The sequence below is a fragment of the Lontra canadensis genome, unplaced genomic scaffold (genome assembly GCF_010015895.1).
Source record: "Lontra canadensis isolate GAN:19392208 unplaced genomic scaffold, GSC_riverotter_1.0 scaffold96, whole genome shotgun sequence".
Classification (NCBI taxonomy): domain Eukaryota; kingdom Metazoa; phylum Chordata; class Mammalia; order Carnivora; family Mustelidae; genus Lontra; species Lontra canadensis.
This window is the reverse complement of record NW_022631090.1, coordinates 7,748,139-7,775,022: the sequence shown is the minus strand read 5'-3', so window position 1 is coordinate 7,775,022 and position 26,884 is coordinate 7,748,139. Positions and strand designations below refer to the sequence as shown.

The 26,884-nt window shown below is 42.6% G+C and overlaps 1 pseudogene; it reads left to right on the top strand.

Annotated features, from left to right (window-relative positions):
• Positions 1-25,855, top strand: part of LOC116854907 — a 71,367-nt pseudogene extending 45,512 nt beyond the window's left edge.
• The last annotated feature ends 1,029 nt before the right edge of the window (positions 25,856-26,884 follow it).

The following is a 26,884-nucleotide window of genomic DNA, read 5'->3' as shown; positions in this document are numbered from 1 at the left end:
GAACATGTTGACTTGAAGATACCCACTGGCCATCCTAGGGCTGGTTATATGGTAGGCAGTTGGCTAACCGCATCTCAAGTTCAGGAGAGAGATTTAATTCAGAGTTGGGATTTGGGAGACAATGGCAAATGGTTGGTATTTGAATGCTTGAGAGAAAATGATATCCCTGGGTGGGGGTAGAGTAGGTTGGTGTTGAATGAGAAGATGAGATGTCTGAGGACAGAACACTGAGCCATACAAACATGTAAGGGTTGGGCAAAAAATGAGGAGTCAACAAAAAACCTGGGAAGGAAGTGTGTGTGTGGCTCAGCAAAGAAATAAGGTGGCAATTTCAGAAGTCAGTACCATAGGGCTTTTCTAATGGAGGAAGCCTATCTCCCTGGATGACAGAGCGGGGGGAAAGCCAATGCAGGGGAAAACAGTGCAGATGTGGCTAAGGAAGGGATAAATACTACAGCAAGGTCTTTCCAGAAATAGGGTAGCTGAGGAACAAAGACTCACCGAGGAGACTCTTCTTCCTTTAGTAAGGAGAAGAATGATAGGAGAATGAGTATGGAGAAAGGAGCTGGGCTGTTGGTAGCAAAGGAATCTCACACTGGATGGCCAAGACTTACTAGTGAAGTAAGATTCGAAGTTTCCACAATGCACACGTGTCAGGAGATGGAAAATAAATCAGATGGAAGAAAAGGTTGTGCCTTAAGTGGCTTAAAGTTGCAAATTTCACCATTCCTGACAAATATTCACTTATAAGTTAGCTACTTTTAAGTAATATTTATGGATATTTTAGTGGTTGCCTAAAACGTCAGGAAATCTAAAACATCTTAGATTTTCAGGACCAGAAGGTGCAGGAGATACGAGGCAGAAAGTAATATTTTCTGATATTCTTCTTAGTAGAATAAGCCTGGTTAACACAGTCTAAAAGAATATGTCTGGGGTGCCTGGGTGGCTCAGTCGGGTTTTTTTTTAAGCGTTCGGCTCTTGGTTTTGGCTCAGGTCATGATCTTAGGGTCCTGGAATTAAACCCCACGTTGGTTTCTGCACTCAGCAGGGAGTCTGTTTGAAGCTTCTCTCCCTCTGCCCCTTCCCTCACTCTCACTCACTTTCAAAATAAATAAGTAAATCTTTTAAAACTTTTAATAAAAAAAGAACTTTTATTTGATATAGTACCAACAGTTATAATAGTTCCCACTTCATGAGTACCTACTATATTCTAGGTCTGACACTCGTCACTTTACACTCCGTGATTCTCAACCAGGGCATCTATTCCCACTATGACCATGACCAACCCCCCCCCCCGCCAACCCTGGGGACTTCTGGTATTGTCAGAGGATATTTCGGATGGTCACAATTTGAAGGGGTAGTCATGGGTAGAGGTCCTGGAGGCTGTTACATAATCCTACAATGCACAAGACAGTCTCCCACAAAAAAGCAATATGCCACCCAAAATGTCAACAGTCCCAAGGTGGAGAAACCCACTGACATTAGAAAGAACTATACCTTCCTTGCTGTACTGTTGCAAGGATGACACAAAATGGTAAGTATAAATCTCTCTACTATAATTCAATGGAAAATTGGGGAGCTTAAATAACTTGCTCAAGGTCACAACCCAAGGTCTAAAGAAGAACCAGATTTTGAATCCTAGCTGCCTGATTCCAAAGTCAAATTTTAAACTGCTAAATGCATTGCCATGTCGTATTCAAGACATACAGACTACCATAAAACCCAAATATCCCTTGTGAATAATCTTTCCTAAAAATATGTTGGTTACTACACTGAAATCTGCATTTCTCCTAAGCTTACCTAGGACCCATCCCTCAACTCTAAACCTTTTCCATCTGAGAATATCACAGCAGCGTTTTCCTATAGAAAACAGACTTGAGTCAGGCACATCAGATGCGACATGCCAATATGACATGATTTACCACTCAAGGAGGTCTTCCAATTGAAACATTTCCATGGGATGGTCAATGGCAGATCCATTCTCAAATTCTATCCAATGTCGCCATGATGAGATGGATTCTTTCTGGGCTTTGAATTACAATTGGACTTCTACACCAACACCATCCATCATGCAAACTACCCAAGTGCCTCTCGACAATCATGAGGCAGGACCCAAACTCCAACCGAAGTACACAAATATAGGTTAAAAAGTCCTCAGTGACTATGGAGCTTTGGTGGGTTTTCTTGTTTTGTTTTGTTTTGTTTTTGTGACTTTTGAGTTTTTGCTACTTTTGTACAAATGGTAACAGTGAACTTCTCCTTTGGGTGACTGTACCACGGTGTGGGGGGAAGTAGAATAACTTCAATTCTTCCTAGAAAGGAGTCAATTTTTGCAAAATGCCTGGCCTCCATGTTGAACATTCTCCCAATTTGTTTCCCCCAGGGTATGAGTGCAAATAATTTTATGGTTCATACCTTCTTCTCATATGTATTTCAGGTGACCTGCTTATCCCAGTTTTTCTACAACTGTTCTGATTTCAAACTGAAATCACACTTCCTGGGAATCCCTTTAGTCCCAGGTAATAGCAGTATTGGTTGCCCTAGATATATCCAGAGATTAATAACTAACACTAGAGATCAAAAGCTGACATTACTGCTATTTCTTGAGGTTCAATCAGAAGAAGGTTTTGTATCAGAATTCAGCTCGAGGAACATTGATCGTCATTTTTGGCCCTCACCTGTTTTCGGCAAAGATGACTTTTGAAAGAGGAAAATCTAGTCAAACCCTGATATTACAAAAATAGGTTGTTGGTGGGATCTCTCACAGGATGCCATCTGGCAGCAAGCAAAGGATTTTGCGCTGTAACCGGGTAGGTGTCAATTCTAACTGCGTATAAAATCACCTGGGAGGGAGGACTTCCAAAAAGTCTGGCTGCCCAGGCTGCACACAAGACCAATTCAATTAGAATCTCTTGAGGTGGAACTCGGGCAGCAGTGCTTTTAAAGTACCTCCAACTGTCAAGATATACAGGCAGGGTGAGAATCATTGTGGCGGCGATGAAGCTTCCTTCTTCTCCACTATGCGCATGGCTTGTGAGGAGATGATGTTGTTAGCTACTTATGTTGTATGACTGAAGGATCCTAAGAAGGTCTCTGCTGCTCCTCCATCCCCAACAAATGTTGCATTATCCAAACAGTACTATTTTTTAAAGATTTTCTATTTACGAGAGAGAGAGAGCAAGAGTGTACAAGCGGGGGATGGGAGGGGGAACAGAGGGAGAAGCAGACTCCCCGCTGAGCAGGGAGCCCAACTCGGGGCTCGATCCTAGGACCCCAGAATCACGACCTGAGCCAAAGGCAGACCCTCAACCAACTAAGCCACGCAGACAACCTTAAAATGGAACTATGGAGGATCGACAATCTTCCTCTGGAGATACATTAGCAAAGGCAGGCAGGAGCAGAAAACAGTAACTATTAAGTTTTAGAAGGATTTTCTGCCTTCAGGAGGCCCCACTTCAACTGTTTGGAAAGGCTCACCCAACCTTTTTATTTGGGTCTGACCCAGAAGATGAAAGACTACACAAGGGAAAACATTGTCAACCATAAAATGTTACCGTGAACAGGTCTGATATCAAAGCAGAGGTAATGTTAACCCCTGTGTGTATTGCAGTGTTATTTACAACAGCTGAGATGGGGAAGCCACCCCAGTGTCCATCCAGTAATGAATGGATAAAGAAATTGTCACACACACACGCACACACACACTCTGAAATATTACTGGGCCATGGAAAAGAAGGCAATTGTGTGCCATTTGTGACAACACGATGGACTCAGGGGATATTATCCTAAGTTGAAATAAATCAGAGAAAGGTAAATATCATCTGATCTCTTTTCTACATGAAATCTAAAAAACAAAACAAGCAGCAGAGTCTTAAATACAGAAAAACTGTTGGTTGCCAGAGGAGAGTGGGGTGGGAAGAGGGATGAAACCAATAAAGAGGGTTAAGAGATATAAACTTGTAATTATACTTGTGACTTGTAATGTGACTTGTAGTAAGTCACAGAGGTGAAAAGTACAGCATAGAGATTACAGTCAATAATACTGTAATAACATTGCTGTATGGCGACAGATGGCAACTACACTTAGGGGGAGCACTGAATAACGTACAGAATGTTCAGAACAATATGGCAGATGCCTGAAGTGGATATAACATGCTATGTTAATTATACGTCAATAAAAAATAAAAGTAAAGGTGCTTTTACAGTGGGTTGGGTCAGAACAAGGCCCCGAGAGAGTTAGCCACTGGGGGTTGAGCAGACAAGAGGGGAGAAACCCAAAACGTCATCCAAGTCACAGGCATGATTAAAAGGTGAGACCTGGACATGAGGTCAGGCCACAGACGTAATCTGAAAGACCCAACTGCTTTCCCAGAGGAATTTGTATGGCCAATTATTCCTTGGTGGCCTAGGAATAACTTTAAGAATATAGAACTAGGTCTGTTCTCCCCTCAAGTTCTCCTTGTTCAATAACATTAGGGTACATTGGTACTACAAGAGAAAGGAGGACCGCTCCAAAAAATTCAACCTTCGAAGCAAACTGAGTTCATAGGGACTTGTGTGGATCATAAGATATCACAAGAAAGTTTCCCATTCTCAGCCTCTCTGATTCACTAAGGTCCGAGGAGTGACTGGCGCCAGGGATTCTGTGTAGCACCTTGCCGATAACAGCACTGGGATGGTCACTCTGCCTTGAAGATTTTTCTTATTAGTATTCATTTGAGAGAGAGAGAGACTATGAGATTAAGTGAGAGCCCAAGCAGCGGGGAGGGTCAGAGGGAGAAGCAGACTCCCTGCTGAGCAGGGAGCCCGATGATGCCGAACTCAATCCCAGGACTCCAGGATCACGACCTGAGCTGAAGGCAGTTGCTTACCCAACTGAGCCATCCAGGCATCCCGGTCACTCTACCTTATAAGGCTGTCCCCATACTACCTTCCCTAAAAGGCTGTCAAGGTGCCCGAAATCCTGCCCTGAGAAACACATTCCTTCAAGTATTGAAAACTGGTTAGTATTAAAGAAGCTCTTCCTAAGCAAAAAAGCTAATATCTAACAGTAGAAACTGCTAGCAAGAAAACAACATCCTAGCCTCATTTTCTAGGTCTCTAAAATGTTTGCCCCAGCCAAGCCCCACCATTTTCCACTTTCTAGGTTCTCACTTCCCTTCCCCTGCTCTCCTTCCCCATTCCCTCTCTGCCTCTTTCTGTCTCTCTCTCACACTCACTTACACACATACATGCACAAAACTGTTGGAAACCACCCCCACCCCCTGCCCTGTTTAAACCTTATCAGCCAAGACCCTGCCTGTGATGATTTGACAGCTAGCTGAGAGCAAGATGGGTCTTAGGGAGGAAGGGGGCAGATACTAGGAAAGCAAAACTATTTAGGGGATGAAACTGAAAAATGTTCACTGAATCCTGGGCCATTGAGTTTTCCAACAGAAGCGTCAGGTTAGGAATGAAGGGTTATATATACAAATAAAGATCAACCAGACAGCCATGTACAACCTTTGGTTTCAAGAACCAAGTCTTTTCATTGAGTTGCATGTGTGTGTGCAGGGGGAATGGGTCTCCTTAAATGGATGATGTCATTGAGCTGTTCCATACCTCTTTACCCGAGGGGCAATAATCAGATCTCAGGAATACCGTGGAGTTTTCTGGGCTATTAAAGAGAAATTCCACTTTTATCATCTCTGAATGATAAAGCTCCACATTCCTAAAATAGTTAGCTTAAAGCAGCAAAAGGCTGAATCTTTCTCAAATTTAGAAGACAAATAAAATTGGAAACACATACTGTGTCAGTTAGGCATTTGGATAGATTTGCAGCTGGGCAAGACATAATTCAGGAAGTTAAATAACAAAAGTTGGATTTCAAAAGGTTTCACCCTCATGGGAATCTTACTGATAACATTACCACAGGTAATGTCATAAAATATGGCACGTTCATCTTTGACATAGAACAGGAAAAAAAAAAGTACAGAATCTGAGTGAATAGGGAACCTTCTGGAATACTGGCAGCTTTAAGAAAGGGAAAGTCATTGCACTAATGGTTTTGGTGCTGGAACAAGGAAGGGGGAGCAGACCAACTTCGTATCTAGCCCCGTTTGGTTTCATTGGTTTTATCAGGAATGTTGGTCAGGGAGCATGCTGAGAGCGAAGATTTAGAGAAAAAAAAATGTGCTGTGTCTAAAGAGAGTAAAATGCTGAGTGGGTTTGATTCCAAATTCACCACAGGCCAGGAAAAAGATTGTGCAAATCTCTGGCCCCTTGTTGCTCACACATGGCCTAGGCCTCAGATTCAGTAGCTGCATTTGCTTTTCAAAGAACAGGGTCCTTTTCTCAGCCCACATTTTTCATTAAGTTCCAAACACTTCCCTAAGATATGAAACCTCCTCTTTCTCTTTCACCATTCCTAGCAAGGCCGGCTTGTTCACACAATATTGAAAGGGGCTGCTCTTTGTGCCCAGACAGGATGTTCCATTGATCAGTCTTGCTGGGACAGCCCATAAGCATTAGTCTGTTGATGTCTCACACAAACGTCAACTGTTTCTGCCCAGACTGAATGAAATGATCTCTCTGAAAACTGTGTGATGTTTGCGGCATTCCCTCAAGAAGAATTTACTGGATATTTAGTCTGTGCAAGGTACCAAGCCCTGGAGCAGGAAGGGGGGAGAGGGGAGGAGGAGACACTACAGGAAATGCCGGAGAGATACAGAGATGAACGGGCAGTAGCTTCTGCCTTTAATAGTAAGAGCTAATATTGAGTCAGTAGTTAATTTGTGCCAGATGCTGTGCTAATGGCTTTACACAGATTTGATACTTTACACTTTACAAAACTACTATACTCTCTTTTATAGGTGAGTTGAGACTCAGAGAGTTAAGCCCCAAGTCACACAGCAAGTGATAGGCTCAAGGTTTGAGCTTGGTCTCTTTGACTCCAAAGCCGGAGTATATAACCACTGTGAGCTAGTGCCCTCAGAGACGCGGTGTCTGGTTAGAAATACACGCAGTGACCTGCCATAAAAGCCACGATATGGGAAGAGTTACAAAAGATGAAGCCAACTGCTGTGGGACTGCAGACTCAGGAGCAATTAATTTCTGGGAAGACTCTTTGGATGGAGCAGTCATTGAGCTGGACCTTAAGTGAAAAGTAGGATTTGGCTAGATGGAAGTGAGGAAAAGAGTATTTCAGGTAAAGGAGTTAAGTCACAGAATGACAAGTACAATTGAACGGGAACATTGTGTGTATCACAGAATATAGGGTCACAGTGAAAAGGCTATAAAGATTGGCACTCCAGGACGCCTGGGTCGCTCAGTCAGTTAAGTGTCTGACTCTTGATTTTGGCTCAGGTCATGATCTTAGGGTTGTGAGATTGAGTCCCATGTGGTGGCGGGGTTAGGGGGGCTGGTTCGTGCTTAGCAGGGAGTCTGCTTGGTATTTTTCTCTCTCCCTCTCCATCTGCCCCCTCCCCTCTCTCTAAATAAAATAAATAAAATATTTTAAAAAAAAGATTGGCATCCATTGTCACGTAGCTTGAGCGCCAAGTCAAGAAGTCAGGATTTTATTCTTTCTGAAGTCCATAATGGTTTGGGCACGGATAAGTGAGATGACCAGATATGTGATTTAGAAAGAGAGTTTCAGTGGCACCTTCAGTCATGGAAGGAGCATCAGATGGATTAGAGGCCAAAGACCCATTGTGTGACTAGAGATATTGTCTAGACGAGGGCTGGGTCGAAACCTGAACCAGGGTGTTTTCATGGCCAATGGAGTAGAAGCAGCTAACCCGAAATAGCTAGTAATCAAGGCAGTTGGTAACTGACTATGAGGGAAAAGGATGATTTGAAGGGAATGCCGACATTTCTAGCCTGACTGACTAGGCAGCTTATTGTGCCCCTGAGACAGGGGACACAAAACAGAGTAAGTTTGGAGGCGGGAGGTGACCATGAATTAGGTGATTCGTGGGAAGCCATACAGCAGGCAGTTGTTGGTCATACCTGAAGCTCAGGGAAAAGGCAAGAAGGTAGATTTAAGAGTCACCCCAGGAGAGGATATGGTCTAAACAGAAGTGAGATTTCTCAGGGGAAATATTGTTAAATAAGAAAATGATCTCTGTTTCTGGCAATAGGATGAGTGTATGGAGAACATTCTCTCAATAAAGAATGCCTACTTATAACAGACCCTGACACGGCAAGCGCCATGTGGGGGAAAACAAGAGTGCCTAAAAGTCTAGATAAAATACTTTCCACGTTGGGGCACCTGGGTGGCTCAGTCCGTTAAGCATCTGCCTTCAGCTCAGGTCATGATCCCGGGGTCCCGGGATGGAGCCCCGTGTTAGACTCCTTGCTCAGCAGGGAGTCTGCTTCTCCCTCTCCCTCTGCTGCTCCCCCCACTCATGTGCGCGCACTCTCTCTCTCTCTCTCTCAAATAAATAAATAAAATCTTAAAAAATATACGTTCCATGTTGTTTTTATTTATATGTTTATTTAAGACTTTTAAAAATTTTTATCATTTGAGAGAGAGCCATAGAGTGAGTGAGAACACAAGCAGGGGTGAGGAAGAGGGAGAAGCAGACTCCTCACTGAGCAGGGAGCCTAACACTGGGCTCCACCCCAGGACCCTAGGATCAGGACCTGAGCTGAAGGCAGATGCTTCACCGACTGAGCCACCCAGGTGGCCCCTCCATGTTGTTTTTAAAGTGAAGCTGAGCTGAAGTGAAGCACGGGAAACTGAGAAAACAACAGGGCCTGATTTTCTAGAGGTAATCAAGCTAAAATTTGCCCTGGGCCAAATCTGCTTCTCTTTGGTGGCCACAGTTGATACTAAGGGACCATGTGGTAGGACCAGAGACAGGGGATAAAGTGTGAGACCCAAGCAAGGTGGTTGGGCTGACTGGAGACCCTGCCATAAAGCTAAGATCCTATAGGGGTGACTCCTTCAGTGAGTGACCTGGAAAATACCCACTCTCCACATAAAGATATTTACCTACCTAGGGATCAGACACAGGGTTTGGAGAAAAGTTTTCTTCTCTGAGAATTCCTAACCACGTGCTCGCACTCAAGCACTTTTGGGAGCAGAATACTATGTCTGTGTCTTCAAAACCACCAAACAGAAACATTAGTTCAGAGTGGTCCTTGGTTGATAATGCCTCTGGGCACATTGCAATAGTAAATGAAAATTTTCTCTGGAAGAGTTTTACATGGCCTCAAAGAATTCCCACAGATAAAATTCCAAAGAGCATGAGCTCACAACGAAAAGAAGTCATTAAACCTACAAAGAGGCAAGGCATGATGAGTGTGAGTCTGCTGAAACAGACTTGTAAAAACTGCAGATCCAAAAATGATCAGCTATTGGATACAAAATAAGTACATTTGATATGCTAAGTGAAAGAATTCAGAAACTGAGAAAGTACAACATCCACTCATGATAAACACCCTCAACAAAATAGGTTTAGAGGGAATATACCTCAACATAATGAAAGCCATCTATGAAAAACCCACAGAGAACATCAGCCTCAATGGGGAAAAACTGAGAGCTTTCCCCTGAAGGTCAGGAACAAGACAAGGATGTCCATTTTCAACACTGTTATTGAACATAGTACTGGAAGTCCTAGCCTCAGCAATCAGACAATGAAAAGATATAAAAGACATCTGAATCATCAAGGAAGATGTAAACCTTTCACTATTTGCAGGTGAGGTGATGACTATATAGAAAACCATAAACACGCTACCTAAAAACTGCTAGAACTGATCAAAAAAATTTGCTGAAGTCACAGAATACAAAATCAACATACAGAAATCTGTAACATTTCTATACACCAATGAATAATGAAGCAGCAGAAAGTGAAATTAAGAAAACAATTCCATTTACAATTGCACCCCAAATAGTAGGATGCCTAGAAATAAACCTAACCAAAGAGGTGAAATATCTGTACTCTGAAAACTGTAAAACGCTGATGAAGGAGATCAAAGATGACACAAAGAAATGGAAAGACATAGGGCACCTGGGTGGCTCAGTCATTGAGCGTCTGCCTTCGGCTCAGGTCATGATCCCGAGGTCATGGGATCGAGCCCCATATTGGGCTCCCTGCTCAGCGGGAAGCCTGCTTCTCCCTCTCCCACCCCCACTGCTTGTGCTCTCTCTGTCTCTCTCTGTCAGATAAATGAATAAAATCTTTAAAAAAAAAAAAAAGAAATGGAAAGACATTCCATGCTCATGGACTGGAAAAACAAATATTGTTAAAGTGTTTCTATTACCCAAAGCAATATACACATTTAATGTAATCCTTATCAAAATACTCAAAAGCTTCTGCACAGCAAAGGAAACAGTCAACAAAACAAAGAGGCAACCCACAGAATGGGAGAAGATATTTGCAAATGACAGTACAGACAAAAGGTTGATATCCAGGATCTATAAAGAACTCCTCAAACTCAACACACACAAAACAGACAATCATATCAAAAAATGGGCAGAAGATGTGAACAGACACTTCTCCAATGAAGACATACAAATGGCTATCAGACACATGAAAAAAATGTTCATCATCACTAGCTATCAGGGAGATTCAAATTAAAACCACATTGAGATACCACCTTACACCAGTTAGAATGGCCAAAATTAGCAAGACAGGAAACAACATGTGTTGGAGAGGATGTGGAGAAAGGGGAACCCCCTTACACTGTTGGTGGGAATGCAAGTTGGTGCAGCCACTTTGGAGAACAGTGTGGAGATTCCTCAAGAAATTAAAAATAGAGCTTCCCTATGACCCTACAATTGCACTACTGGGTATTTACCCCAAAGATACAGATGTAGTGAAAAGAAGGGCCATCTGTACCCCAATGTTTATAGCAGCAATGGCCACGGTCGCCAAACTGTGGAAAGAACCAAGATGCCCTTCAACGGAAGAATGGATAAGGAAGATGTGGTCCATATACACTATGGAGTATTATGCCTCCATCAGAAAGGATGAATACCCAACTTTTGTAGCAACATGGACGGGACTGGAAGAGATTATGCTGAGTGAAATAAGTCAAGCAGAGAGAGTCAATTATCATATGGTTTCACTTATTTGTGGAGCATAACAAATAACACGGAGGACATGGGGAGATGGAGAGGAGAACGGAGTTGAGGGAAATTGGAAGGGGAGGTGAACCATGAGAGATTATGGACTCTGAAAAACAACCTGAAGGTTTTGAAGGGGCGGGGGGTGGGAGGTTGGGGGAACCAGGTGGTGGGTATTATGGAGGTTACGTATTGCATGTAGCACTGGGTGTGGTGCAAAAACAATGAATACTGTTATGCTGAAAAGAAATTTAAAAAAAATACCAACAGTATTTTTCACAGAACTGTAACAAACAATTCTAAAATTCATATGGGACTACAAAAGACCCCAAATAGCAAAATCAATCTTGAAAAAGAAAAGCAAAGCTGGAGGCATCACAATTCTGTACTTCAAGTTAGATTACAAAGCTGTAGTGATCAAAACAGCATGGTGCTGGCACAAAAATAGACACAGAAATCCATGCAACAGAATAGCAAACCCAGAAATGAACCCACAGCTCTATGGTCAATTAATCTTTGACAAATCAGGAAAGAACATCCAATGGGAAAAAGACAGTTTCTTCAATAAATGGTTGAGTTGGGAAAACTGGGCAGCAAGACGCAAAAGAAAGAAACTAGACCACTTTCTTTCACTATATACAAAATAAATTCAGAGTAATGGATTGAAGACCTAAATGTGAGCCCGAGGTCATAAAAATTCCTAGAAGAGAACACAGGCAGTAACTAACTGCTTTGACATTGGCCATAGCAACTTTTTTCTAGGTATGTCTCCTGAAGCAAGGGAAAGAAAAAAAAAAAGTGGGCTACTGGGACTTCATCAAAATGAAAACCTTCTGCACAGCAAAGGAAACAATCAACAAAACTAAAAGGCGACCTATGGGGCTGGATTATGGACATTGGGGAGCGTATGTGCTATGATGAGTGCTGTGAATTGTGTAAGACTGATGATTCACAGACCTGTACCCCTGAAGAAAACAGTACATTATATGTTAATTTTTAAAAGGCAACCTACAGGCTAGAAAAAGATATTTTCAAATGACATATCTGATAAAGGGTTAGTACCTAAAATATATAAAGAACTTAAAAACTCAATACCCACAACATGAATAACCCAATTAAAAAATGGACACGGGGCACCTGGGTGGCTCAGTCAGTTGAGTGTCTGACTCTTGATTTTGGCTCAGGTCATGGTCTCAGTGTCCTGGGATTGAGCCCTATGTCAGGCTCTGTGCTCAGTGGGGAGTCTGCTTCTCTCCCTGTGCCCCTCCTCACACTCACAGTCTCCCTTTCTCTCTAAAATAAATAAACAAATCTTTTTAAAAGTGGGCAGAACACTTAAATAGATATTTCTCCAAAGAAGACATAGAAATGGTCAACAGACACATGAAAAGATGTTCGTCCTCACTTACCTTCAGGGAAATGCAAGTCAATACTACAATGAGATATGACCTCACACCTATCAGAATGGCTAAAATCAACAACACAAGAAACAACAGGTGTTGGCAAGGATGTGCAGAAAGGGGGAGCCTCACGTCCTGTTGGTGGGAAGGCAAACTGGTACAGCCACTCTGTAAAAACAGTATGGAGGTTCCTCAAGAAGTTAAAAATAGAGCTACCCTATGACCCAGAAATTGCAGTACTAGGTACTTACCCAAAGAATACAGGAACGCTAATTCAAAGGAATATGTGTATCTCTATGTTTATAGCAGCATTATTTTCAATAGCCAAGATATGGAAGCAGTCCAAGCATTCATTGATTGATGAAATTGATGAATGGATAAAGAAGAGGTGGCATACGTGTGTGTGTGTGTGTGTGTGTGTGTGTGTGTGGCATATATATAATATTCTAATATTCTAATATATTCTATATATTCTAATATTATTCTAATATATATTAGAATATTATTCAGCCATAAAAAAATAATGAGATCTTGCTGGTTGCAAGGACATAGACAGAACTTAATGCTAAGCAAAACAAGTCAATCAGAGAAAGACAAATACCATATGATTTAACTCGTGGAATTTAAGAAACAGAACAAATGAGCAAAGGGGAAAAAACAGAGAGAGAGAGACAAATCAAGAAACAGACTCTTAACTATAGAGCACAAACTGATGGTCCCCAGAGGGGTAGGAGGTGGGGGAGGGGGGAAATAGGTGATGGGGATTTAAGCGTGTGCTGGTTGTGATGAGTACTAGGTGATGTATGGCACTATTGACACCTGAAACTAATAGGATGCTATATGTTAACTAAGTGGAATTAAAATTAAAAGTTTTTTAAAGAAACAAATCAACTATGAAAACTGAGTAACAGGTTTGAAAAAAATGAACTAAAGAGAACTTTGAGAAATAAAAAATATGATAATTTAAGTAGAAAACTAGAACCTCCCTTGACAGATTAAACAGAGCCAAAGAGAATCTGTGGACTGGAAAACAGGTCAGATGATATTACGTAGTCAAAAGCATGAGGAGGCAAAGATATGGGAAAAAAAAAAAAGCCTGAATGAGCTTAAGATGGCAAAATGTCTGAAATACATCTTAACTAAGTTTAAAAAGGCAAGCGTAGAAAGAATGTTAAAGGAATGATCTATTCAAGGAGATAAGGTGGTGATAACTTTCTGAGATTTAATAAAAATGAAACGAGATGGGAAAAAAATCTCAGTGTCTTGAAGAACTGGAAGGGCTGTTGAAAGGAAGAGGAATCAGCCAAGAAAACTGAAAATGACTTATGAGGACGGAGGAAGAACAAAGAGGATTCAGTGTCTGGAAAGCGAAGAGGGAGTATGTTTCAGGAAGGCCATGGTCAATAACTCTAAATGTTGCAGACACATCAAGTAAGGTGACGATCAGTAATCACTGAGTATCTGCTATACGTCAGACAACGGTGCTGGGTGGATCCAAAGATGTTTAATGCATAACCCTTGGACTTAAAATTAGGGAAGAAATGTAAATAAAAGGTTGCAATCCAATGTGACTAAGGCTGTAATAAACATGAGCCAAATGGGCCATGAACAGAGGGAAGGAGGTTTCTTTTGTGTGATGATGATTTCTCTAATGAGCTCTCCTCAGCTATTTGTCTCATGGTCACTTTTGAAAAATTTGGAATAAATATTTAACTTTCATCAGAATATCCCCTTAAACACATATGGTCAGCTCTTTCTTCTGATTTATCTACATCATTTTGCGGCATGCAATATTCAAGAACATTCCAATATCTGGTATGAGCATGAATGGCAGACCTTCAAATAACCCTTTTGTGCCTGAGAGATTGGGTCAAAGAGTACAGGCTTGTTTCTTCTTTCTGTTCTCCCTGACCCCGCTTAGTTGGGGGGTCTCACCACATTCACCTGGGCTTTTAATAATCTCCAGGTTTCAGCTCTGATCATGATATTCCCCCCTCAAACCCTCACTCACCGTGGCTTTATAGTGGAGACATTCGATAAATAAGAGTTGAAATGAAAGAATGTTGATATATAATTAAATAGAAGTATATCCTCCATTGTCATGTGAATAATTCCATATTCCAAATAAATGAAAGAATATATCATTTGAAGGCATATTTTATCTATGCAGTTGCTTCCAAAAAATACTGTTGTCAACAGTTAAATGTGTGTATTTAAAAAGAAGTGGTTTTTTTTAAAAGATTTATTTATTTAGAGAGAGAAGACACAACCAGGGGGAGGGGCAGAGAGAATCCCAAGTAGACTCTATGCTGAGTGCAGAGTTTGACATGGGTCTCGATCTCACATCCCCAAAATCATGACCTGAGCTGAAATCAAGTGTCGGACACTTAACCGACTGAGCCACCCAGGTGCCGCAGAGAAGTTATGTTTTCTTTTTTTAAGATTTTATTTATTTATCTGAAAGAGAGCAAACAGACTGCAGAGGGAGAGGACAGGGAGAAGTGGATTTGCCGCTGAGCAAGAGCCCAATGTGGGACTTCATCTCATGACCCTGGAATCATGACCTGAACTGAAGGCAGATGCTTAAACGCCTGAGTCACCCAGGTGCCCCCAAAAGTTATGTTTTTATTGCAAGTTTATATTTAATTCAACAAAGATTTACTAAATGTCTACTATGTGTCTGTGCTATTTGTTGCAGAAAAATGCAAAGAAATATACAACACAAATAAGATCATTAATACTTATTACACAGACTGAATTATGTATGTATATGAATGTGAATATATATATTATTCATTCATTCATTCATATATATGAATGTGATATGAGTATATCATAAACTTCCCTAATTTTAAATGAATATATATAGACATACATATATTCATTTCACAAAAGAGGTCCAGATAAAAATGAGTCAAAAAGAGGGAAATAGCACACCTAGGTTGGGAGGGGATAAAATTAAATCCTATAAAGCAGCTGTTGTTTAAACTGAGTCTTCAGTGATGGAGAACCTTTGGTAGGCAGAGGGACGCCTAGGTAACTCAGTCAGGTAAGCATCTGCCTTCAGCTCAGGTCCTGGGCTTGAGCCCTACACCGGGCTCCCTGCTTGACAGGAAGTCTGCCTCTCCCTCTACCCCTCCCCCAGCTCGTGCTCTATCTCTCTCTCAAGTAAATAAATACAACCTTCAAAAAAAAAAAAAAAGAAAAATTTGGTAGGCAGAGATTGAGGGGAAAGGATAGTAGGAAGGGAGACATTCCAGGCATGAGTACAGCTAGGGAGAAGGGAACAGAACTTGTTGAGGTAGATTGGTTCAGAATTGCATTAATCCGTGAGTTTAAAAAAAAAGAAAGAAAGAAAGAAAGAAAGAAAGAAAGAAAGAAAAAAGAAAATTTGATCACCGTGGCTGAAGCACACGAGGGTTTATTTGTCTCATGTAATGAGAAGTCCAAAGGTAGGCGGTTGCTGGTGTTGGTTTAGCAGCTCAAGAATGTCAGGGCTGTTTGTAATTCTCTTGACCTTTCCCTCATGGTCCCAAGATGTCTGCTGGAACTTTAAGCATCACATTCAAATACCAGGCAGTGGGTAGAAAGGAGGATCAAAGGCAAAAAGGACTTCCCAGAAACCCCACCCCGAGACTTCTGCTCATGTGTCACTGTCCACCTCTATCTGCAAGAGACTACAAAGTAGAGATATTTTTAGCCAGGCTCATTATTATAGCAAAGAGGCAGTGAAGAACAGGTAGTGGGGAGTCAGTTAGCAGTCTCGGCAACAAAACAGAAATCAAGTTTGGCTTGAACATAAAGAGTGGAGATACCATTTCTTAAATGTGAGCCAACTGATTTGGAAAGGAGGAATGCATATTTCTTGTCCCTGGCATCTTCCTTTTCTGCCGTCTTCTACTTACTTGCCTGGAACGAAATCGATGACAAGAGTGCAGGGTGCTACAGGAGTACAGAGGAGGAATACCTTCAGTTACTCAGGGAGGACTGTGCCAAGCTTGGTGGATGGATGTGGTCGAAGGCTGGTGGGTGAGGGTTATCTTGGGCAAAAGCCTAGAGATAGGAAGAAGATGGAGAGCTCTGGGAAATGCAATTATTTCATGCTAGCTGGTGCAGAGTGCAATATGGACCTGGTGAGAAAGGAGGGTGGAGAGATGGGTAGGAGCCAGATCATGAAAACTTGTAGGCCATGGTAAAGGGTTTGGGCTACGTCCCTAGATTTATTTTTTAAAAAGCAACAAAAATATCCTCTTGATTACTTACTGAATCTCTGCTGTCTTTCCAGATAAATTTCATAAGGGCATCTTGTTTGTTAATCTTGTTCATTACTGTCTTCCTAGAGCCTAGCACTGTGCCTGAGCCCTGAGACTTACCCAATAAATCTACGTTCTTCCTGAAATGGAATGTGAAAACATTAGGCCAACTGTCCGATGAACTCTTTGTCACTGAAACTCTCCTTTTCAGTTGAGGTCCCGTAAACCACACCTATGTTGGTCCAGGAGCTTCAAGAAGCAGGCAAAAAGATAGGATTAAAAGCCTAAAAAATCTGGGGTGCCTGGGTAGCTCAGTTGGTTGAGCGACTGACTCTTGATTTCGGCTTAGGACATGATCTCCAGGCTCAGTACAGAGTTTCTTGGGATTCTCTCTCTCCCTCTCCTCCTGCCCCTCCCCTCACTTGTACCATTTCTCTCTCTCTCTAAATAAATAAGTAAATAAAATCTTTTAAATAAGCATAAGAAATTTATTAGGGGCAACTTCCGTGATAGAAAATGGAAGAAAGAAAGAAAATGGAAGCAGGGGAGAGTCTGGGAGCACTACCAGTATGTACTGCAATGCAAAGCAGGTCTGACCTTGAGTGAAGGAGAGAGGGAAGGAAAGAAGGAAGGAAGGAATAAAGGAAGGAAAGAAGGGAGGGAGGGGGGGAGATAGGTCAGAGGTAAGTGTCTTTGAGACATAGCGTCTCATCATGGTGTCTTTGAGACAAAGTCAACAGTCAAAGGAGCCCAGTGTCTCCCAAGAACAGACCTGTCTAATATCCCTGCTGTGCCCATTCCCTGCCCAGGCGCAGCCTGTAGGAAGTGTGGCCTCAGTGCAAAGGCAGTGAAGATCTCAGAACACAGCAGCAGCTTGGTCACTCTCCCAGCAGCGAGATATCTGAGAAGTACATTCTTATGGCTGCCATGCCTGCCAGCCCCACTACTGTGAGCAGGGCTCCCATCCTGCTTTGTGTCTTCCCCCATATTCTAGTTACTATCTAGAATATTGTTTTTACCTCCATCCCTGTCTTCAAGTCCTCCTTAATACCCTTCCTCCACAAACTCAGCCACAGATATCCTCTGGGACCGAGGTCTCCTTTGTTCTCCAGGTCCCTTTATGGATTAGGAATTTGAACCCTGAACCAGAGCCCTCATGGCCAGCTCCTCTAGTCACAAGGGGCAACCCTCACCATCCACCTGCTGGCTACCTGCCTTCACCATAGGATACTTTGAAGGATAAAATTTTATCTTATTAGCTAATCCCAACATCCTGGCTTGCTGGAACCCCAGTAGTCAGATACAGATGTTCTGCTGACCATCCATGCGGGTCTGGTGCCTTGTACTTATGTACATCCATTGTCCTTATGCTCTAGAAGAAACATCGCAATTTTGTAACTTAACATAAGAAGTAAGTGGCAAGGCTGGGGTTTCAACCAGGACTGTTGATTTTAAAATGTACGTTCTCAACCACTAACATTGCCTCTCCTTCGCAGAATGGGCCATCCTGTATTATGATCCTCTGTTTACTTGTTCGTCTATCCCCTCCCTCAAGATGAGAGTTTTCTATGACTCCATAGGTCTCCACAAGACAGCATGGACCCCAACACCCAAGCTGCTCGCTGACCCGATAAAGAACTTGCATAGCCAAAGCTCTGGAAATGCGAGAAATAGGACGCTTTCTGCCCACTAAGGAAGAACAAGCCAAACGGGAAATTCTAAGAGATGTTTCATCTGGGTGAGTTGGGGGTTGCACAAGGGGCCCCAGCGTGGTCATACCGCCCGAAGGCAGCTCCCAGTGTCTCCAGACAGAAAAGGAAATGACAACAGCTTTTGACGAGAATAGAAGGACAAATAAAGATCTTATTGAAAAGCAGGTAAATTGGCTGGGCTCAGAAGCCTGCGATGACTCAGAGCTGGCAAGGGGCCTGTCTGGCAGCCCACCTCTCCCTCACAGCTGAGCTCAATGGATTCCATGTTGCTCCCTCACCCTGGACCCCCTCGTGTGCAGCTCGGGCTGTGGGCGGAGCCTGCACATGAAGGGCCTCTTTGTTCTGCAACTTTCTCCTTTAAGTAGGCCACGTGGCCTTGGGAAGCAGGGATGACCCGACAGCAAAAGAAGGCTTTGGTTCTGTGCTTCTTTCAGGTTCATGGAAACCCAATGGAAATCAACGCAGCACCCTGCCCATCTGAAAGTGCCTTTCCCTCTGTGCATCGCGGCTTTCCCAACATAAATAAACCATGTTGGGAAGGAATCTTTGAGATATTAATGAAGCTCAGAGAGAGAAACAAAAATATCACCTAGAACCTTCTGTGCCTACTCCTTATTCAGATAACGGATATGAAGTTAAAGACTTAGAAGTCAAGGACATAGTTTCTGTATTATTATTTTAATACAAGTTGTATGTACTTCATGTATGTGACATGATGTGTTGATACACATAAATAGTGAAAGCATTACTAAGGTCAAGCTAATTAAGGGAACATGGTTTCCACATCTAATAACTCTGTGATCTGAGTAACAGCTTTGGGGGCACCTGGGTGGCTCGGTTTGTTAAGCATCTGCCTTCGGCTCAGGTCATGATCTCGGGGTTCTGGAATCGAGTCCTGTATCAGACTCCCTGCTCTGCAGGGAGTCTTCTTCTCCCTCTCCCTCTGCTTGCTACTCCCCCTGCTTGTGCTGTCCCTGTCAAATAAATAAATAAAATCTTGAAAAAAAAACACAGAATAACAGCTTTGTCACCTACTAGCTGTGGAACTCTGGGCAAGCCACTTCTTCTCTCCAATTCCTCTGTCTCCTCATGTCTAAGATGGGGTCGGGGACACCTGAATGGCTCTGTTGATTAAGCAGCTGCCTTCGGCTCAAGTCACGATCCTGGAGTCCCAGGATCAAGTCCTGCATTGGGCTCCCTGCTCAGCGGGGAGTCTGCTTCTCCCTCTGACCCTCCCCCATCTCATGCTCTCTCTCTCTCTCTCTCAAATAAATAAATAAAATCTTTAAAAAAGAAATAAATAAAATAAAATAAGATAAAATAAAATAGGGTTGGGCCAGATATTGAGATCTTACATGTTACGTGTCTCACAGTGTCCCAACACACAGTAAGCATCTGGTACATTTTTGTTAGAAGAATTAACGTACTATTACAGAGTATCCCAGTCCCACATGAAACATGAAGACTGTGCCCAGGATGGACTCCTAGCCGGCTGCAGGGACAAACCAGGCTTTCTCTCATCTGTACTCGGCATAACTCTGGGCAGTATGGGCTGGAGGGAGAGGGGGAAACAGGTAGAAATAAATGTCAAATGCTGTGTGTTCTCAGAGAGGCTTTTAAGGGCTGAGTGCTTCCATGCAAGACATTCTTATTTCTTAGAACCAATTGCCTGATTCTTTGCCATTATTTCCCTCTGGGCTGCTACCAGAGCCTGTCTTTCCCAGACACGCTCCCCATCTGGAAAACAGCAGTAGACATCTCGTGTATTGCAAAATTCTTCTACTTCAGTGGCAAGAGCTTCTTAGGGTGTAAATTCTCTCAGGACCTGCAATTATAGGTTCAGAAAACTAGACAAAATAACTATGAGAGGATCTACTATTTATTGATTGTTTACTATGTGCTAGGCTCCTGCTCAATTCTTGACGTATATTATTTCATCCAGTCTTCACGTTCGCATTGCCTTCCCGATGAGGACAGTTAGGATCAGAGAGGGGACTTCTCTAAGGACATCACATGGCTAGGAAGTGGAGCCAAGGTTTGCATTCATGGAGGCCTGACGTCAACCTCCTCGTGCTCTCATCTAAAAAGTCTTTGTTATTATTACAGTGTTGAGACATAAACAAAAGTAGATAAGGTAGCATTAATCCCATGTGTCTATCACCCTGCCTCAACAACTAACAAATCATGGACAGTCTTGTTTCATCCATACCCCATCCAGCTACCACCCAACACACACACACAGACACACACACACACACACACACAGAATTTCATATTTTCATTTGTAAATATTTCAGTATATGTCTTCAAAAGACTTAGACTCTCTTAAAACACATAACATCTATAATAATCATTTCTTAGTCTCATCAAATATCCAGTCCATGTTCATATTTCCCCAACTGTCTTGTATTTTTTTCCTTTTTTTTTTTTTTCACAGCAAGTTTCATGATTCAAACAAGGTCCAGCTCATATAATAGCATTTGGTTAATAGGTCTCTGAAGTCTCTTTTCATCTGTAGCGTTCTTTTCTCTCTTTTTTTTCCTTGCCACTTGTAAAAAGAAATTGAAAGCCTGTGTTCTTAACCACATGATACGGCATCTTATTTCCATTTTAAAAATTATGCCTGGGGAGGGAATGCCCTCCTCCCCAACATATTTCTTGTATTAAATATGACTCTCTATTTTCCTGGGGAATAGGAGGTAATCACACATTAAAAGTGGATCTTAGGAACGTTTCAGTGTTCATTGGAAACACCGAACAATCAAAAAGCCCCTTTGTTTATTACATGACATGGCTTGAGGACAGAAAAAAACAACTCTTGAAAACTAACTTTTCTCCCACCTCCCACACCTGGTGTCTTTAAGTATCATAGGTAACCCTCGCCAGTCACTTTCAAAAGTCAGACTCTGACAGCTTAGGTAGGGAGTTAGGACATAAGCAAGAACAAGCAAGAGAGGAAACGCCCGAGAAGCTCTAGCCCGCAGTTGACCCTGAAGTGTAGTGACCTGAAGCCGACTATGGGGGAGGGGCAGGGAAAGGGGAGGAACCGGACACCTCTTTGGGAGTGCTCTGCTCTCAGACACAGGGATCTACTTCAGATTTTTGCTGTTGGCTCTGGATCAGAAATCTGAATGATATCAAAACTATTTCAGGGGGCGCCAGGGTGGCTCAGTTGGTTAAGTGTCTGACTCTTGATTTCGGCTCAGGTCATGATCCCAGGGTCCTGGGATGGAGGCGCATTATTGGGCTCTGAGCTCAGCGTAGAGTCTGCTTCTCTCTCTGTCTCTCACCCTGCTTGCACGCGCTATATCAAATAAATAGATAAATAATATTTCAGAAGTGGTATGCTGTATTGGGGAGGCTGACTTTCTCATCAGTGGCTTAGTGGGGGCACTCAAGGGGCATGCTGGCAGATAATGGAGAACTTCCTCTCTAACCCTAACCCATTGTGCACCCTAGTGAGCCAGCATTCCTGCTGGGGGGGGGGCGGTTCTCCTGTATCCGATGTTTGTCTCCTCTGGTCACTTGGATGCATACGGATGGGAGCCTGCACGAGGGAGCTGGCTGGCACCAGGGCAGCCACACCCCAGCGGGACTCCCCCTTGCTGGGACCATCTGGACAACCACTGGAAGGGCTCAAGGCAGCCACACTGTAACAACCAGTGCATAAGTATTTTGCCCTTTGAATGACTACTCCTGCTTCCAGGCTGAACCGTAAGCCCTGTGGTAGGCAACGTCTCTACTTTTCTGAGAAAAGGTAGGCAGCGCCACATTCTGCGACATGTCTTAAGTCTTAGCTTAACCGCCACCCTGGGCAAGTTATTTAACTTCTTTCGGCCTTATTTTCACTACTGGTAAAGTGGGGAGAAAACTCTTACTCTGCTTGTTGGGTGAAACAGAAACGCGTAGGTGCAAGTAGTGTAGAACCAATCACACCTTGGGCCTGCACGGCAGTCTTAATATGTCATTCTTAATAATTTCTATTTTTTTTTAAATTTTATTTGAATTTAATTAATTAACAGGGGCACCTGGGTGGCTCAGTGGATTAAGCCTCTGCCTTCGGCTCAGGTCATGATCTCAGGTCCTGGGATCGAGGCCCGCATCGAGCTCTCTGCTTAGCGGGGAGCCTGCTTCCCTCTCTCTCTGCCTGCCTCTCTGCCTACTTGTGATCTCTCTCTCTCTCTCTGTCAAATAAATAAAAATAAAATCTTTTTAAAAATTCAATTAACTAACATATGGTGTATTATTAGTTTCAGAAGTAGAGTTCAGTGATTCATTGATTGCATATCACACCCAATGCCCATTCCATCAAGCACACTCCTTAATGCTCATCACAAATTTACCCCATCCCCCACTTCCCTCCAGTAACCCTGTTTGTTTCCTAGAGTTAAGAGTCTCTTATGGTTTGTCTCCCTCTCTGATTTCATCTTATTTTTCTTTCCCTTCCCCTACAATCCTCTGTTTTGTTTCTTAGAATCCACATATGCATGAAATTGTTTTTCTTCAATTGATTTAATTCATTTAGCATAATGCCCTCTAGTTCTAGCCATGTTGTTGTAAATGGCAAGATTTCATTTTTGATGGCTGCCTAGTATTCCTGGGAGTGTGTGTGTGTGTGTGTGTGTGTGTGTGTGTGTGTGTGTACACCACATCTTCTTTATCAATTCATCTGTCAATGGGCATCTGGGCTCTTTCCATAGTTTGGCTATTGTGGCCATTGCTGCTATAAACGTTGGGAGGCAGGTGCCCCTTCGGATCACTACGTTTGTATCTTTGTGGTAAATACCCAGTAGCACAATTGCTGAGTCATAGGATAGCTCTCTTTTCAGCTTTTTGAGGAACCTCCATACTGTTTTCCAGAGTGGCTGCACCAGCTTGCCTTCCCACCAACAGTGTGAGAGGGTTCCCCTCTTTCCTTATCCTCTCCAACATTTGGCATTTCCTGACTTGTTAAGATTTTTATTTTTATTATTAAGGCTCCAGTGTAACATGTTAATGAACGCACAAAGCGAGTCAATGAGTTTTTAGCTTCCTTTCTCTGGGACAAAACATCATGGCAATGAAATCACCCCAGGAACATTTCTGAGCAAACCTGAGGTTCACAGGACAGCCAGCCCCAGCAGTAAATAAAAGCACGCCACAGGGAAAGGCATTTCCTTTGAAAAGCCTAACCTAGTCTCAGTCTCCGCGCTCGCTCGATCGCTCGTGATTTCCCACTTCAGGGCGTTGAACTTGAGCAGTGTGGCTGAACTTTTCCATTCTGACTGGAGCTTCCTCAGGCCAGAAACGAAGGCAAGCCAGTTCTGAGTGAAAGATTCAAATAAACACACCACGGGACCGCTGCAAACGGCAAAGCAAATGAGACAGCTACCGAACTACAGTTCACCAAAGCCCTCTCCCAGAACGCCCTAGAGGCCAAGAGCAAGGCAGCCTCTTCCTTTCTGGAACACAGTGCCTGGTGAACAACTGGCAGGAGGAAGCTCTGTGGGTCCCTTTGAACGCCTGCTTTTCCCTACACAGCCACGGATGAGGGAGGAGAGGAAGTCTTTAAAAAGCTAAAGCAATGTGGCTCTCATTTTGGACAAGGCTGTCACACCAAAGGGTAATTTTTCAAAGTGAACACCAAGACTTAAATTCTTCCTATAAACAAAACCCAGTCCCCAACCATTCTTGTTAAAGAACTGGAAGAAACATCAGAGATTTTTAGTGGGAGGAGGTTGCTGCTGTGGGACTGACAGACACATTAACAATGGCCCCCAATTCCCTTCCTTGTCTGTGCGATTTCCTCAGGTCCCCAAGGGAAAGGGAACTTGAGGTATCAAGAGAAGGCCCAGCTGTGGAAATGGAGTTAGTTGGGACTCCATAGACTCTAATTAGTTTTTTACCCCTACTTAACTAGAGTAAACAAAAAAATGTCAACTCCGTAGGAGACACGGAGGGTCTCTGGTCTTGAAAGCTGTTCAAATGAAGGGATAAAGACATTGGCATGGTATCAGCTTGGTCAGATAGTGTCTTATGGTTTTTAAGGCTGGGAGGGGTGCCAGAGATGTTGTCCAACCCTCCCCCTTTCAAAGGGAAGGCAAGGAGCACTGACTTGCCTAGGTTGACACAGGGAGTGAATGGCTGAACTCCTGCTCAAGTGAACTACACCATCCTGGGGTAAGGTGAGCAATGGACTGTCAATGGCCACACACTGTCTTCTTCCTCCAGGCAGGCCCTCAAATTCCTCAGCATTCATGCACCCTCCTCCCGCCACTATCTGGTCTCCACTTCATGGCTCCCATTCCAACTCTGCTAGTCTTCCCGCCACTGTATCCACTGTCAGGTGCTCAAAGAAGAAAGGGGTCTTTTGCCCACTGGTGTTATAGATGTTCCACTACGTTCTCCAAAGCTCTGTGGTTCTTTCAGTTTAGAGCTCCCTTGGGCATGGAAACTGGGAGAACTTTCCTGAGGCTGGGCCACAGAGGAAGGGTTGACAAACTATAACTTGTGTACCAAGTCTGGCCTGTTGTCTGTTTTTGTATGGCATGTGATCTAAAAATGTTTTCTTTTTTGTGGTTAAAAACACGTGACACAAAACTTACCATCCTAACCATTTTTAAGTGTACAGTTCAGTAGTAGTAAGTATATTTACGCTGTTGTGCTACAGATCTCCAGAACATTTTCATCTTGAAAAATTAAACTCTATACCCGTTAAAAACAACTCTCCATTTCCCCTTTCCCTCATCTCCTGGTAACCACCATTCTACTTTCTATTTGGATGAATCTGACTACTTTACGTACCTGAGATGGACTCATACACTGTCTTTTTGTGACTCATTTGTTTTCAACCGCCATAACGCCTTCAAGGTTTACCCATGTTGTAGTGTGTGACAGGATTCTCTTCCTTTCAAAGGTTCAATAATATTCCATTGCGGGGACTGTGGGCCACCAGGGTCAGTGAAACTCTCAAGATGTCCTAAGAACTTGCTCTAAAAGTCACTGACTGGGTAGCTTTTGTGGCGATCATAAGGCCCCAAACCAGAAAGCCATTGCTAACTCCCCGAAATCCTAGAATGAACCCCTTACCTCCATGTTGGCTACTCTCCCTGAGAATCCACCTCCTACCAACTGGGCTTACTACAAAGCCAATGTAGCGAAGGCTGACTTGGTAGAGGACTTTGAGAAGAAGTTTAATGCCCTTAAATTTTCTGTGCCAGAGGATAAATATACTGTTCAGGTGGATGCCAAAGAAAAAGAAGATGTGAAAAGCTGTGCTGAGTTTTTGTCTCTCTCAAAGGCCAGGATTGAGGAATGTGAAATAGAGCTGGAGAAGGTGAAGAACATAATTCCATTTGATCAGATGACCATTGAGCACTTGAATGAAGACTTTCCAGAAACCAAATCAGACGAGAGAAGTATCTCTATTGGCCTCATAAGCCAATCAAAAATGTATAAACTTGAGTTGGGGAGAAAGCACTGGCCCTCATATTATAAATGCTGGTCATTAAAAATAATACGGTAAAAAATATTCCATTGTAGGCATACACCACGTGTTAATTATCCATTCATCCATCCATGGATGTTTGGGCTGCTCCCACGTCTTGGCTGTTATGAATAATGCTATGAATGTGGGTATACAGCTATCATATTTTGAAATTTTGGCAGAACCACGTACTGTTTTCCAGAGTGGTTGTACCATCTTATAGTCTCATCAACCGTGCACAAGGGTTCTGGTTTCTCCATATCCTTGTCAACTTTTGTCATTTTCTAGTTTTTCTTTTTTGATAGTACCCATCCTGAGAAGTATGAGATGACATCTCACTGTGACTTTGATTTGCATTTATCTAATGGTTAGTAAGGTTATGCATCTTTTTATATGCTTAGTGGCCATTTGTACATCAACTTGGGAGAAATGTCTGCTCAAGGACTTTTACCAATTTTGAAATCAGGTTATTTTGTTTTTGTCGTCGTTTCCTCATTGGAGTTCTTTACCTATTCTGGATATTGGCCCGTTAACAGAGATAGTGATTTAGAAATTTTTTTCCCATTTCATAGACTGCTTTTTCACTTTGTTGGTTGTGCCCTTTGATGTACAGAAATTGTTTAGTTTGATATAGTCCCATGTACCATATTTTCTTTTGTTGCCTATGCTTTTGGGGCCATATCCAAGAAATCATTGTCAATTCTAACACCATGAAGATTTCCTCCTATGTTTCCTCTGAGTAAGATTTTTAATATTTTAAAATGATTCGGGGAAAAAAATCAAGGCAAGAAAAATATTTCCTGACATGTGAAAATCATATGGATTTAAATTACAATGCCCATAAATAAAGTTTTATTAGAACAGAGTCAAATACATTCATTTATACATCATCTGTGGTTGCTTTTGAGCGGTAACCGCAGAGCTGAGGACTTGCAACAGAGACCAAATGTGGCTTGCTCATCTCTTTGTACTACTGCTTAGTGTACTATAAATCACAGCAA